Raw genomic sequence first — 15,729 nt, 5'->3', positions numbered from 1 at the left:
GCAGCGGCACTTGGGAAGTCTACCACTTCCAACTCACACACCACCTGATTTAGAAATATTGCCTTCACCATGAGTGGAAAACGTCCCTAATAATACCACTAGTCCTGAAGAGCTAGCACCCTCCAATGACAATTAAGGGAGGGTAATAAATGCTGAATTTGCTATTGATGTCTACATGATGTGAGTTAGTATAAAAATTGTAGGAAGGGTCATATAGTGCGGAGTTAGTGTGGGGTCAGAAGATCGAAGATCAAGTCCAATCTGCCCTGGAGGTGCACCATTAGATGTCTGACAGATTGATTAAAAATAATTAAATATCATAGCACATAGGTTTAAAATAGGGGGAAATCTGCTCTCCAACAATTTGCATTGCATTGGTTCATTCTAAGTATCAGTAATTGTACACTAGCAAACTATATTACTTTTTGAAATGGTTAAATTGATAGTTAATTAAAGGCCTGAAGGCAATTTGCCAAAAGCAGCACAGTAGTTTTGCATAATTATTTACAAAAGGATAAAAGAAAGACAAATTAATTTGTTCATTCTTTGCATGGATACATTTCCTATATGAAATGGGTTATTTCGAACTTTAGATTGTGAATTTCACAGATTCAGTTCTTATTCTGCAAAATAACATCACTGGTAAACAATAAACTGACTCTCAATAGGCCAGTGCTGTATGAATCACTGAAGGATAGCTAATAGCAGCTCATGTCTATTGACATGTTGATATCATTGGACACTACTGTAGCTGAAGCAACAGTTCAATTTTGGAGGATGAGAGATATCTCAAATATATAAGAATAATATAAATGACTCAAAGATCAAATATTATAAAGAATATTCAAGCAGCAGATACAAAGAACCAAAAAAGTTAGTTATATTTCTTTGCCCAGATGATGTTTGGAAAAAGGACTCTATTCAGTCCACAAATAAATATATAATTTTAAGAAATGAAACCTCAATGATCACAACAGCGATGATATCAGCCCAATCAGTTTTCATATAGCATGTAGTACCATAAATATAATGATGGCTCCTCATTTCTCACTGGTTTCACTTATCACAAAGTGGAAGAATTTCACAGGAAAGCCATGGCAATCCACATTTCTACACAATACGAGGATAAGGTGCTGGAATGTTTATATTATAGTTTTCATTTGCAATTTGTACACTGTGTTTAAACTATTCTCGCCATATATTGCATTTGCCTCAAATTAGGAAAATTATTTTCTGTTTCACTCCAAGCTTTAAATAGGAGCAGGAGTATACCATGTAGCCCCTGAAGTCTGTTCCATCAATGAATGGCATCATGGCCAATCTATAACTCAATTCAGTCTACCGAACTTTGCCCAAAATCTCAATAACATAGGTTTTTATTAACCAATCACTGATTTAAATTAAAAGTTGACCGAGCATCAACAGTAGTTTGTGGAGGAGAATTCTAAACCTCTAATCACCCTTTACATATTTCTTAAATTCACTCCTGAAAGACCTGATCTTTTTCCTTTACTATTCCCCAATCCGAAGCCCTCCCTGCAACAGTACTCCCACACTAACCTACTTATTGTTCTAATTATCTTGAAATCTTTGATCAAACCACCACCTTTCAACCTTCAAATCTCCATCGAATACCACCTTAGTTCATACAATTGCTCCTTCCTTCCTGTCATGTGGTGCCCAGAGAATCAACTCTGCTCCAGGTTTGATTTTAAAAAGGTTATGCTTAACAGAAGCACAACCTGTACTGAGTTGAAATGGACTGTTGCTCCAGTGTTACAAGATTTCACTCCAGAATGAACACAATGTCACATTTATTGCAAAAGCCCTCAGATAAGTGATCATCCCTGTCACAATTCAGTGAAGTGTACACCAGCTGCACACAGATACAACTGCGCTCTCGGTAACTGTACAGGGCCACTCCCAGTTAACATAGTTGCAGTCCCATTTCAGCACTCTAGCGACATTATCTATTTAAATGTACCTTAAAGCGGCATTTTCCTAAAAATTATGTTTGAAATCAAAAATATACAGCAAAGCAAATGTTCAAAAACATCTGTAGAAATTCTATGAATTCTAAAGGTGTATAAAAATGATATTTAAGACATTACATAAAATACATAGGGTTAGTTACAACCGCAACACAATTATGACAAATGATTCATCAACATTCAACTTGTTGATATCACTATAATAGAGTCCAGGGCTCCATTTATTATTAAACCTGTTGTGAAACAGCAAATTAAGATGTCCTAATTCTATAATCCATTGTAACACTGCAAAACAAAAATTATCTGCTTTAATTTTTGTGAAGTATCTGTAATCCCTCTACTGCATCGAGTTCACCAGTTTTTAGAAGCTGTGATCACAGCAGTAACTTGAAGCCTTTCATTATTGGCATAGTTCATACTGTGTTCTTCACTCCCAAAATGCATAAATACCTAAGTTAGTACATGGTAACCATCATTAGATCAGTGCATACCCTTGATCCAATTACCTCAAACACTTCTTGTAGATGCTTGTCTCCTGTCCAACTTCATTGGAGATTGTCAGACTTTACATGGGCTCCCCAGAGACTTCATCGTCTGATCATGTCTGATTTTTCATCAAAACAAGACATGAGAACACAAGCCAGGAGCCCACCTGCCTTTTGTTCAGCCCCAGATTTCAAGCTGGCAGAGAAGTTGCTAATTATTCCCTTCGGTGGCTCTCCACCAACATTTTATTTAATTTTACTAAATATTATTCATTCAGTCAGTGCTCTGTCCACTCAGGAAAGTCATTATAAATGGTAAATTGTAGTGCCTGATGCGAGAAATTTAAAAGATAATACAGCAATAACATTTGAGGAATAAATAAGGATGTTTGTTATAGTTTAAGATCAAATTTTGATGAGTGAGACTGCCCAATAAGAAATGTACGTACTGACTTATTTTGGGAAGAATGATGAAATACCTTTGGTTGAGAGCTACAGATAATTTTTCATTAAGAAAATCTTAAAGGATTTCTCTGTTGTAATGAGTGAGTGACAATACAACAGAAAACACGAAGTATGTTGGATGTTGCAATGAAGGTATTACAGCAGAGAAAGAGGCCATTTGGCCCAACAGCTCCATGCTGGTTTTTATGTTTCACAGGATCCTTTCCTCAAATTTTCTTCCACTTATGCTTATCTAGCTTCTGCCTTGAACATATTAATGATAGTCACCTCAACCACATTTCAACTATTCCCTTGGATTCCAAAGTGGCTCAAGGTCCAACCTATTGACATCGAATTGCCAAATGAATATATTGCAGATGCTGTTAACTGAAAAAAAACTCCAATGAATTTTGAGGAGCAAAAGATGAAAACAGCTTTTTCCTAATTTTCTATTTTGCAAGTATGTTTAAAGTAGTAATCAAATGCTTCTTCAGCACCTTTAGAGTCGGGGTTGTAGCTTAGACACCATAGCACTCATTGACAATTATTATTCAGCCACTAAAGTGCAGAAGAAAATTTTCAGGAATGTAATTTCGATATTTTACTTTCTCAGGGGTGCTATGAAGCCGGCCATTCCTGGAAAGATCCTTCAAGTATGTGAAATAAATTCAAAACATAATAAGAGACAATTAATAAAATAAATTTAACTTGAAAACCATTTTACATTTTTTACCTGCAGTGAAGCGTTGTGTTTATTCTTAATGAAGTATCAAAAATAAACATTTGATCTGAAGTCATTTCTTGATATAAAACAAAATTCACATTGAAACAAAAAAACAGAAAATGTTTTTCTTCTTCCACCCATCCTTCCTCCATCAATTCTCTACATAGGAAGAAATCTTAACATCTAAAGTCTCCAAATCAACAAGGAACTTCAACAATGTGTGCTCACACTGTCAATTCTTCATGCCATGTCACTTTTGGGAACGATGGTGATCATAAACACTGCCTCATGAAGCAATGAAAGCAAGTGAGGGATAAACACTCAGACGACATCAACAAGGAAAAACAAATTAAATGTTTTAAGGCCATGCACAGCCCATTAGACTTTTCACAGAGAAAAAAAGAGATTCCTTTTTGACGTATCACAAGCGTTCTCAGAAGAAGGTGAGTAATACATCCAGTGGGTAAAATACAAAAGAATCACAATAGATTCATTAATATTCTTCTACGTTGCCTCCTCAGATTACACCGCAGGAAACTGTCTTGCTGAGGTTCTTTGTTTTTTTGCTGCTGAAAACATGTTGGAAGCAGTAGATATTGTTGCAGAATGGCTTGCTGGGTTATTCTGCTTTTGCTGGAGCAAAAGCAACAATTCGGCACTTGTACCTCCACTTCTGTTGCAATCAAACATTTTGAAAAGGAAAGGTAAACTCTGGGATAATCAATTACAGATATCTTTGTAAATTACAAGATAATGTTGAGTAGCAATGAAAACATTTTTAAAAATTGAAATGAAGCAGTTTGAAAGATAATTTTGTGTTAACGTAGGAATTCAGTGTAATATAGGATAGTTCACTTCAGACTGAAGTAAGCTCCAGCAGATGGTGCCATATCAACAAAGACAGCTGACAACTGTACTTTCTAGACTTATACTCACTAAAGTACAGCTTTAAACAGTCATGAAGGATAAATACTTTCTTTAAACACCACTCTGGAGAGTAGCACAATGGTGGCAATGATTTCAGAAGCTAGAAGTTTTCTCCATTGATTACTAATGGATATCACATATAATCATGTCTTTATTCAAAGTTAGTCCTCACGACATGGAATAAAGAAGTAGCAATGAAAAATTAGCTGTGGAATAAATTCTGTACAGGAAGAGGAGATTAGAGGAATTTGGAAAACAGCAGGTTCCAGAGAGATTGCTTTAAAGATGAGGTCAGAACCTAAGAGAACCTACAATATTGATGCAACTCCTCAAATGGGAGGATGTGGGTGCTGTTGAGGGGAATTTAGTGCAGCGAGTTATCTATTTGGAATGCTGCAGAAAATGCAAGTAAATTGTATGCATGATTTCCATTTGCCTTCTTTCTTTACCCTTTTCCCTTGAGCACACAGTCACTCCTGCTATGGTACAGCTCAGTATTTACCTCCAATCATTTAGTACTAGCCAAATTATAAGCAGTAGGGAATAAAGCATACAAGAAAAAAAGAGAAAAAGCATGTGTAATCCCACTGTGTTTGGGAATTGCTGTCTCAATCACTGAGATAAGTGTATGATAGCCTAGTTGTACGAAATGTATAAATACTAAAATCTGCGAAGTACAAAACCGATGTGGAACCTCAATGGACATTCCATTGCTCTACATTGATATGAACTTTGAACTTGAGGTTAAAACGAACCATGGCCAATAGTTTGAGTTCCAGCATCATGATAGTTGCATGATAAATTGACAATAGAGTTGTTGACTGATCAAAGCAATTAATCTCTACCAACTAGTTTAGAACAGAACACAGCACAAGGAAAATCCCAGTGATGAAAAGGTTTAAGAACCATAGGTCCAAATTCACTTTTTTTCCACCCAAGCAGCTATGCTTAATACAACATGTCTCAACTGCTGGAAGTGAATATTATTTTATAAAATTATTTTATCTTGATTTTGAATGTGTCCGGATGTCAAAGGAGCATCATGTTCTGAAAGTTATTGCTTTTGGCATTACCAGGCATGTTGGCAGCAAAACCAACAATGAAAACAAAATAAATAAATTGTCTCCAGGCATAATTCACTAATCAACCTGATTCAGCCTCTACAGCTTTATTGGTTCTTTTTGCACCTTTTGATTGAATGTCTTATTTGATCAATAATAATAAGCAACAATAATTACCAAGGTCCTCTGCGACATGATTTTACCAGTCCAAAATGGCCACAGCATTCATATCATCATAAATCAAACAAATTTCAAAAATCCTATGGCCACTTGTGTAAAATCAGAACTAATAAATCATGGAATTTGCTCCATTAATACTAGCTATATTCCAAATAATTGCAAGCACCATTGATATGAAATTCTACTGTTAAACCCTCCTGGCCAATTTTAGACTTCTGTATGCTGTTGAGTTATGGTTGGCTTGACCATAGCCTGTTGATAATTTCCTCGCACTTCCACTCTCAATAGTTTGGAAATCTCTGACCTAGTTAATGCGTTTTCACAAAACCACGATGATCAAGCTGATTTTACATAGCAAAGATGTTTAAATGTCTGCTACTTCAGACTGCAAAGCCACATCCTGGTGACTCAAGGAACTAGACGCAATTTTTTTAAAAATGTAGCTTAAAGTCCTTTGCAGTAGAAATTGACTTATTTTCTTTGATTTCTAAAATTCACATTATTCAAACTAGCAACATGACTGCGGTTACAATATTTATCTTTACTATTCAAAGCCACCCGGTCAAACAATGACACAGAGTTAAAATCATCCAATTGCTACAATTTCATCATTATACAATACTGATCCTATTATCATACCCAAAGGCAGAATAAAAATAGAAAAACATTGTGTTGTATTTATTTACTATAAAATGTTAGTGGCAAGCTTCTATTACAGCAAATTTAAATATAGAGAAACTTGATATGCAGTCAACACCCAGGCAGTTATTCTTAAATGGAGACTGTACGACATAAGAAGTTTTGAACGTGGCTCAGTTAAGATTTATTCCCGGGATACATGTGGTAGTCTTTAATTAGCATACCAAGTAAATCACCATGCCTATGTCATACACATCAGACCCATCCTCTTTCAGTCCAGTGCACCACTTTAAAGGAACACAGCATGTTATTAAGACTTTACTGTTAACCCCTGTGGCTATGCTTTCACAAAAGTACTGCAGCATTTGTGGCTTAACGTACTAATATGATTCATTATTTTTTTTGGAAAACTTTTTAAGTTAAAAAGCCCTAAATGGATTTGCCATGTGGTGAATTTCCAATCTTAGCTATACCACTGGGGAGTAGCACGGTGGGTGCTATCTATTTTAGCACAGGCTGAAAGGATTAATGAGAACACTCATGCTAAACAACCATCATCAATATTCCAGCAGATAAAAATGGAATGTTAGCAAATGTCCAGCACAGTTTCCCTTCCTGAACTATGACCCTGGTGCAATGAATAAATCAGCAAACCAAATCAAAAATAAACTTTAGAATGTGTTGGAGTAGATTAAATTATGATTGTGTTCTACTTATACCGTAAAATTTAGTAAAACTTTTGTTCTGATCATCTTAGAAACCTAATTGGTCAAACATTCAAAATCGTGATGAAAGACAGGACAATTGTTTTAACACTTAAAAGAGGACACATTTTCTTTGCTGAAGATTAATTTTTAGGCTTTCTTCATCTACCAAAATATTGCAGCAACAAGGTGCAGCTGTAAAATTCTTGGAACCTATGAACATGGATGTCCAGTTATGAGAATATGTGCTAGCATTCTTCCTCCCACCATAAATTTGACCCGAGCCCATTGTCTAAGCTACAGCATTCTGGCAGCTGCAAGTTCCACACCTCTAAGAGCAGTCTATTGACTTTATAAGCAGATGATTTTCTCACACTGGTTCAAAATTAGTTCACTGACTTTCACTTTTATCAACACTGCTTGGTCTTTATATTTGGAGTTTCCATGCGGTGATAATTAAGCTGTTTTTGTATTTTGGTTGCATCACATCAACTTACATTTTCTTGTGGCAGCATCTAACAAAGACATGTCCCCTAATGATACCCAGTGCTATACAAGAAGTGGATTCTACAATAGTGTCCAAAATAGACACTAAATCTATTGAAGACTTGATGGCTTAAAGGCACTATCCAGGACTGTGTGCCATAAACAATACTAAACAATGCTGATGTAGCAGTGGAACTGGTACAATTGGCAATCTCTTTAGGATGAAGAAAAATAAACCAGGATTCTGGGTCCTGATCAGGGTACTTCCCTGATGGAAGTTCACATCAAAGATTCAATGTAAAACCTCACACACTATGCTCACTTCAGAGCAGAAACAGGCCATTTGGCCCAAGCAGTATTTTCACACCTTTTGAGTGTCTTGTATTCCTCCTCATCTAACTATCAGCACAACCCTTAACCTCCCTTTAAATGCTTACCAAACTGTTCCTTAAATGCATTTGTATCATTGATGTCAGCTGTGCCCACTATCATTTGTATCTATGCAGTGAGTTCTGTTCTGAACTCACTATTTGATTTCTTTTTTGATTAGATTAGATTACTTACAGTGTGGAAACAGGCCCTTCGGCCCAACAAGTCCACACTGACCCGCCGAAGCGCAACCCACCCATACCCCTACATTTACCCCTTACCTAACACTACGGGCAATTTAGCATGGCCAATTCACCTGACCCGCACATCTTTGGATTGTGGGAGGAAACCAGAGCACCCGGAGGAAACCCACGCAGACACGGGGAGAACGTGCAAACTCCACACAGTCAGTCGCCTGAGTCGGGAATTGAACCCGGGTCTCAGGCGCTGTGAGGCAGCAGTGCTAACCACTGTGCCACCGTGCCGCCCACGGTGTTGACTATCTTGAACACGTATATGAATACATAGGAACAGGAGTGGGCCGTTCAGCCTCTCAAGCTGCTCCACCATTCAAAAAAAGATTATGGCTGATCCACGGCCCAACTCTAAAAGCAGGAGTAGATCACTTGAGCCTGCTCCGCCATTCAAAAAAGATCATGGATTGAACAGCCGGCCTGCTACACCTCCGTAAATGTTTAACAACCTTGCCAAACAAAGATCTGTCTAATTTAGCCTCGAATACATTCAATCATCTAGCATCTGAAACACTCTGTGTTTTTGAGAATGCTAAAGAGAAATGAGTTCATCCTTTCCTGATCAGTAAATTAATTGATACGAGAGATACACCAAAAGGCAACTGACAGCCATAAAACTGCCAAGAACTGAGAAGAGCAAACTTCAAGTTAAAATATGGTGTACAAGTTAAAAAGAAAAATTTGACTACTTGCATAAAACAACAGCAGATTTTACTCTTGTCTACGCAAAGACTGAAACAGAGTAAAAGTATTTGAAGAGAGTAAAACATATATTAAGTTTAAAGGGAAAAAAAATTTGGGAGATAATTAATCAATTCAGAGAAAATTACCTTCTTTAAATGCTAATCACTATTGAAGTCTATCAGACTCCATTTTTAAGAGTGCTTTTGATGTGAACATTATTCACCTTACTGCGCACATTTTCCAAAGCAGGAAGAAAATGGCAGAGTCAGCTACAGCAAGACCATTGGCCTTGTCCCAGATCTTTTCATCTTTATTTGGACTTGCGTATTACTACTTTAACTGTGCAACGTACAGTGCTTAAATATACTAAAAATACATATGTATTATTTCCTGCATTATGAATGAAATAATAACTCAATGTTGAATTTTGCTATCACTAATTTCCAACATTCTTTTGAAAAACTGAATAGGGCAGTATCATAGCAGAATGCAATCCCCAACCAAAACAAAATTGCAGACACAATTCTCTGACTGCCCATCACTCTCTGCCACCATGTGTGTTTGATGAGTTGTATCAGTTTCAGACAATATTACCTGATTGAGTACTATGCAGACAAAAAAAAAGATTTTTGAATGTACTGTAGTGACATAATTGGCATGACCAGCTGGATTTCCAACTCTTGAAAGTCCCAGTGTATCATTAACAGTCACTGATGGAGTGCTCAATCCAAACATCCCAGACTTCCAACTGGAAGGTATTGCAGCTAGTTCTGAGTGATGAAAAGTGTATAGATTGGAGTTAGATAGGTAGCATTGGAGGAAGATTTCACAAAATTGGAGAATTCTATAATACACAGGAAGACAATTCCACAATCGCTTCTGTGCCAGCTCCCAAAAGAGCTACTCAGCTAGTCCATAGAATCAGAATCAAGAAAGGAAACTGACTGATGCGGACTAGCATCTGTTCAGGGAAATATTATACATAAAACTGTGAAAGTATACAGCCTTCATTAAAAATGTAACAAAACTATTTTGCTTGATTACACAGTGACATAAATCATTCTAAGATTCCTAAATGCCTCAAGTGCTTAGGACTTAATTACATCATTGCCACAGCTGGTCTCACCTCCCAAAAAATACTTGTTTTGACAGAGATTAGTCCCTTAGTTGCAAAGTATTTCTTAATTTTCTGTGATTACTTACAAAATTAATACAGTTTGTCTGAATTACACTGGTAATGTAATGGAAGATGTTAATTCATGAAGCAAAGATTTCAAACACTATTGATGGTCATGTTTATTCCCATAAGGTGCAGTGGTAGCATCCCTACCTCCGAGCCAGAAGATTAAGGACATGTTGCCATGAATGTCTAAGCAGGTTGGTTGAATGTATATATTCTCTTTTCAAGAAACTTTTGCAGTCCTTTCTCCTTCTTGCATCTTTTTTTACTAAAAAGTTCAAATGGGAACCGCAAGAATAGAGAGCCACTGAGCCTCAGCCAGTGATGAGCCAGATTTACAGTTTAGGTTACCTCAATGGGGCTCGGCTCCCATTTATTTCCGAATAAGAATATAAATTTATTCATTTGTTAAGTTAAGGACACTGTATCAAAATATTCTGAGCAAAAATTGATGAGTTAAAAATGAACCAAATAACAATGAGCAGCCAAAGACAGGTAGAAAGCTTATACGTGAGGAGCAAGAGGCATGGAGTGCTTTAGTGAGGATGTTTCATTTCCTCACACAAAGTTAGCTAAAGGCTGTGGCATCGTCACAGGTACGGGAATGAGAAACAAAGCAAGAGGCACAAAAGCCCAGAAATAAATGAAAGAGCACTTGGAGGAGAACAGAGAGTTGAAGGCATTGGCAGACAAAATGGTGAAAGGCAAGACTAGTGTTTCTAACTCTCTTGGACTTAATGCCTGGGTGTATCATTATATGACTTGCTTCTTCCAGCTGCCTTGCTCCTAATGTCTACCATTGTAGATTTGGCACAACACTCTTTGCAGCTGGTGATCAACGTTGCCAGCTACAATTGACAGAATTCTTTGCATCCCAAAAACTGCTCCATTCATTATATTGCTTTTATATCACTTACAGTACACATGCTCCAACCGCGAATAAATCCAGAACACATCAAGGTCCTGCTTTGAGTCTGCATAGAGCAAAAGGAGGAAAAAAAACACCTCTGAGTCCAAAGATGCGCTGGTTATGTGGATTTGGCCATATTAAACTGCCCGTCATGTCTAGGGACATGTAGGTCAGGTGGAATAGCCTTGGTTAATGCAGGGTTGTGGGATAGGGTAGTGGGTTGGGTCTGGGGGTTATCCTATTCAGAGGGTCAATATGGACTTGATAGACCACCTGGTCCCCTTCCACACTAGTGATTCTATGATTTTTCTCTCAGGCCATTAATTTCAGAACATTCCAGAACAATCCAGGAGAATTGGTAATCATAAGCAATCTTAAACCATCAAAATATATTTAAAGCATGATATCATTGAATATAATGCTTTATGAAATGCTGAGCCAGTGATTGAATAGGTATTAATAAACATAGGGTAAGCACAACCAAGTTGGAGAAATTGGGATTTAAGAAGAAAGAGTGACCAGCATGAAAACAATAAAGCCATCAAGACCAGTGATGACAGAATACAAGTAAATGTTTCATCGATGGAGGAGCTGAGTAAAATAATGACTTAGAGTGATTAAAGTTTGCCAGATGTTCTCTGTGACAAATAGATTGAAGACTAGAACCTACAATACTGTCACAATCTGCTGCTGATCATCTGTACTTAACATCAGGGGAGAAAGCAATTTTTAAAAAATGCATACATGCACAATTTTTAAAATATTGATCTTGATGAAGAACAACCAAGCAGACTAACTACAATAACTACTTGCCACAATTTCACATGTCTATTCAACATTTTAAAAAATAATAATTTTGTACTAGTGTAGGCCTATAAAACTGGGAGCAAGTTTGTACTTCATGCTCCCTCATTTAGTTAATTTCTTCAACTACAGGCTGGGAGACTTTCTACTTGTTGCTTGATTGATGGAAACATTGGGTGCTCAAAACTAAAAATGTCAGCATTGAACATCCCCGATGTTGAAGAACACAAAATTCACTTAAGAAAAGTAGATACTTTCTGCTAATGCCTCAACCTCCTTCTATTAATATTTGACTGGAGAACAGGCAGAAAAAACTGCTCAGCGTGTATTGTCGACCTAACTAGAAAATAAAAGTCTTTGATAGAGTGAGAGATAATCTTTTTTCCATAACAGAAACTTCACCTGATTTTACTGGGTTCCAGCATTTATACACAGGCTACCACAGACCACTTAATGTTACAGGCTCAGTAGGCTGAAATACATTTTGTTTCTCAGTTGTCATAGCAACAACAATTTATTCTCTCTGGGATACAGTTTCCAAAGTGTGTGTTGTTCCGCATAACTTATAGAAATTACCTAACTTAATTTCATATCTGTTTCACAATTACATTTTTGGAAGGAAAATTGTTAAAGTGTCACAGTAACTTCCACAAATGAACCAAATAATCAGCTGACTCACATGAGTAATTGTTTCACTATCTTCCAAAGTTAAACTTTTAACAAGAAAAAAGATAATTGCTTTATTCCTATTATTACTTTCATATTTAGAAATGGTTAATCCAGAATGCATTTTAAAACTAGCAGAGAGGTTTTCTTATAAAATATTATTAATATGGCTCATCATCTATCATGTGTTTTCATTAAACATCCACTTTTCATGTGCATTCTGTTTATGTCATCCACACACCTTATGGACTACATGTACACAATAAGGTAATGAGCTTTGCGAAGAGGAATGCAAAAAAAAGAGAAAATTGAATGGGAAAGTGAATGTCAAAACAACAGCAAGTACACCGTTCTGAGCAGACAGACATCAATGAAGAAGTGTCTTTTAAAAAAATTAAACTTTTGAATTTAAAAAGTGTGAACTTAACAGTATCCAAGATATTTAAAATAGCTGTCAAATCCACTTTAAAGTTTGTTTTTTGAAAAAATGTAAAGTTTTGAAGCCTAAGCAAGAATATTTGAATGTGCAGACAAACTTCAATATTGAACAAAGTAAGAGTTAAAATTATGGTAAGACACCAATATTTCGATAAACACTAAAAATAGACGCAACCATTCTACAGAATGAGAAACTGGCTGTAATTATACTTTTTTTTGAGAATTTCAAGAAGTTAAAAAGAAGCAAATGCGGCGGTGGAGAGAATCTAGCCTGGATTCTTACAGCAGTTTGTCGATCACTTCTGAGTTCTGTTCTTCAGTCTGGTCACCGTCGTTTTTATTTCATCCTACTTCTATCACAGCTTTGTGAACCAATCTGAGGCTGGCATTCACTTTTTACAAATCCTTGAATATCATAGCTAGGTGAAATAGCAAGTGGGGGAAAAATGCATCCTGAAGTGGGGCAAGGGATAACATTTGTCATTATAACACACCTTGATGAACATGAAAAGTAGGTTGAAATCATAAGGAGGGGGTGGCCAGGAAAATGACCCTCTCTTTATGACTTCCACATGGATTGTGCCTATTCTCCCTCATCCCTGCTTATAAACTGACACTCAGTAGATCGGCTGGTCGTATTAAACGGGCCAAATAGGTTGTGTGTGTTCCTCTCAGGGTCTGGTTGTATTATACAGTGGGGCTGACAGTCGGGACTGGGGGGGTGGGGGTTAGGAAGCTGCACAAAGCGGCGGGGGAGACTAGGCATCACCACAACCGACTCTCAGTCTCCAGACAGCGGCTCAGTCCCAGCCTCTTCCCCTTGAGTGCTGGATCCCAGCTTTACCTCAGCCCGAGCTCTCCAGGAAACAACTTCAAAACTCAATCCAAGTCGGTAGATTCACTCACCAAACCGTTTCTCGCTTTAATACATTCCCTCCTCTCTTGGTTAAGGTCCTTCACCTCCGGGCTCTTCAACTCATCGCCGCAACAAACCTTCCTGCTCAACACAGAGTTCACTCGCTGCTTCTCTTCGTATTCCTCCGTGTTTTCTCTCTCTCTCTGTCGCTTGATTTTCCCCCTCCTTTTTTTTTAATGTCCCAACTTGCGGTGAAAGGTTCTCTCCTCTGCTCCTGGCTGAGAAAGTGAACACGAGTATCCGGCCACTGTGCAGTCAGTCAGTCAGCCAGCAGCGAGCTCCAGTCACAGACTCAGCAGCAAACCCACAGGCGACAGAGCTGCAGTAACCAGTCCAATCACAAACCCTCCTCCCAGCCGAGCAAGAACACAGAGCCTGATCCCCCCGACACTGCTACCGTCAGCTCATACACCTCCAGACATAACTACAGCCAGCTAGCTATCTGTCCTCCAGACAAAACTACAGCCAGCTCTCAGATCTTCAGACATCACTACAGTCCCCCAGTCCCCCAGACAACATTACAGCTGGCTCACAGTTGCCCAGACATCATTACAGGCAGATCACAATCTTTCAGACGTCACTACAGTGGAGGCAGAGTCCTCCAGACATCAGTACAGCCATCTCACAGGACTCCAGTATAACTGTACAACAGGCATCTGATTCACATTGCTGTAGATACCACTAGATCACAGATACTGTTAAAAGATATTGTTAAACTTGAAAGGGTTCGGGAAATAATTACAAGGATGTTGCCAGGGTTTGAGCTATAGTCTGGGGCTATTCAGATGCTGAGGGGGTGACCTTATAAAGATTTGTAAAATTATGAAGAACATAGATAGGGTGAATAGCCAAGGTCATTTTCCCAAAGTAAGAGAGTCCAAAACGTGAGGGCATAGGTTAGGTGTAAGGGAACATGCTCAAAAGGGACCAGAGGGCAACTTTTTCATGCAATGTGTATGTGTATGGAACGGGTTGCCAGAGGAGGTGATGGAGGCAGGTACAATAAAAACATTTTAAAGACGTGCTGAAAATGTGTTGCTGGAAAAGCACAGCAGGTCAGGCAGCATCCAAGGAGCAGGAAAATCGACATTTCGGGCATGAGCCCTTCAGGAATGAGGAGAGTGTGCTAAGCAGGCTAAGATAAAAGGTAGGGAGGAGGAACTTAGGGGAGGGGCATTGGAAATGCGATAGGTGGAAGAAGGTTAAGGTGAGGATGATAGGCCGGAATAGGGGGGTGGGGTGGAGGCGGAGAGGAAGGTGGTGCTGAGTTCAAGGGTTGGGACCGAGACAAGGTGGGGTGATGGGAAATGAGGAAACTGGAGAAATCTGAGTTCATCCCTTGTGGTTGGAGGGTTCCTAGGCATTTTAAAGACATGTGTTGGGTACATGAATACGAAAATTTTAGAGGGATATGGGCCAAATGGCAAATGGGAATAGATCAGATTCGGTTATCTGATAAGAACATAGAACAATACAGCACAGTACATGCCCATTGGCCCTCAATGTTGAACCGATCTGTGAAACCGATCTGAAGCCCATTTAACCTACACTATTGCATTATCATCCATTTGTTTATCCAATGACCATTCAAATGCCCTTAATGTTGATGAGTCCACTACCATTGCAGGCAGGGCATTCCATGCCCTTACTACTCTTGGGCATCTGTCTTATATCTATCACCTCTCAGTTTAAAGCTATGTTCCCTCGTGCTAGCCATCAACATCCGAAGAAAAAGGCTCTCTCTCTACCCTATCTAATCGTCTGATCATCTTGTGTGTTTCTATCAAGTCACCTCTGAACCTTCTTTTCTCTCTTGAAAACAGCCACATGTCCCTCAGCCTTTCCTCACACGACCTTTCCACCATAC

The 15,729-nt window shown here is 38.2% G+C and overlaps 1 protein-coding gene across 3 annotated transcripts in view; it reads right to left on the bottom strand.

Moving 5' to 3' along the window:
• The window catches only part of chst15 (carbohydrate (N-acetylgalactosamine 4-sulfate 6-O) sulfotransferase 15), a 76,550-nt gene extending 62,198 nt beyond the window's left edge, over positions 1-14,352 (bottom strand). The window contains exon 1 of one of the 3 annotated variants that reach the window (XM_060842031.1): positions 13,853-14,352. The gene's annotated coding sequence lies outside the window, so the exon portion shown is untranslated. The remainder of the gene's footprint in view (positions 1-13,852) is intronic. The other 2 variants (XM_060842029.1, XM_060842030.1) reach the window with 2 other exon arrangements.
• Positions 14,353-15,729: the final 1,377 nt, after the last annotated feature.

The sequence above is a fragment of the Hemiscyllium ocellatum genome, chromosome 22 (genome assembly GCF_020745735.1).
Source record: "Hemiscyllium ocellatum isolate sHemOce1 chromosome 22, sHemOce1.pat.X.cur, whole genome shotgun sequence".
NCBI lineage: Eukaryota > Metazoa > Chordata > Chondrichthyes > Orectolobiformes > Hemiscylliidae > Hemiscyllium > Hemiscyllium ocellatum.
The sequence above is the reverse complement of the archived record's forward strand: the minus strand, read 5'-3'. Positions and strand labels throughout refer to the sequence as shown.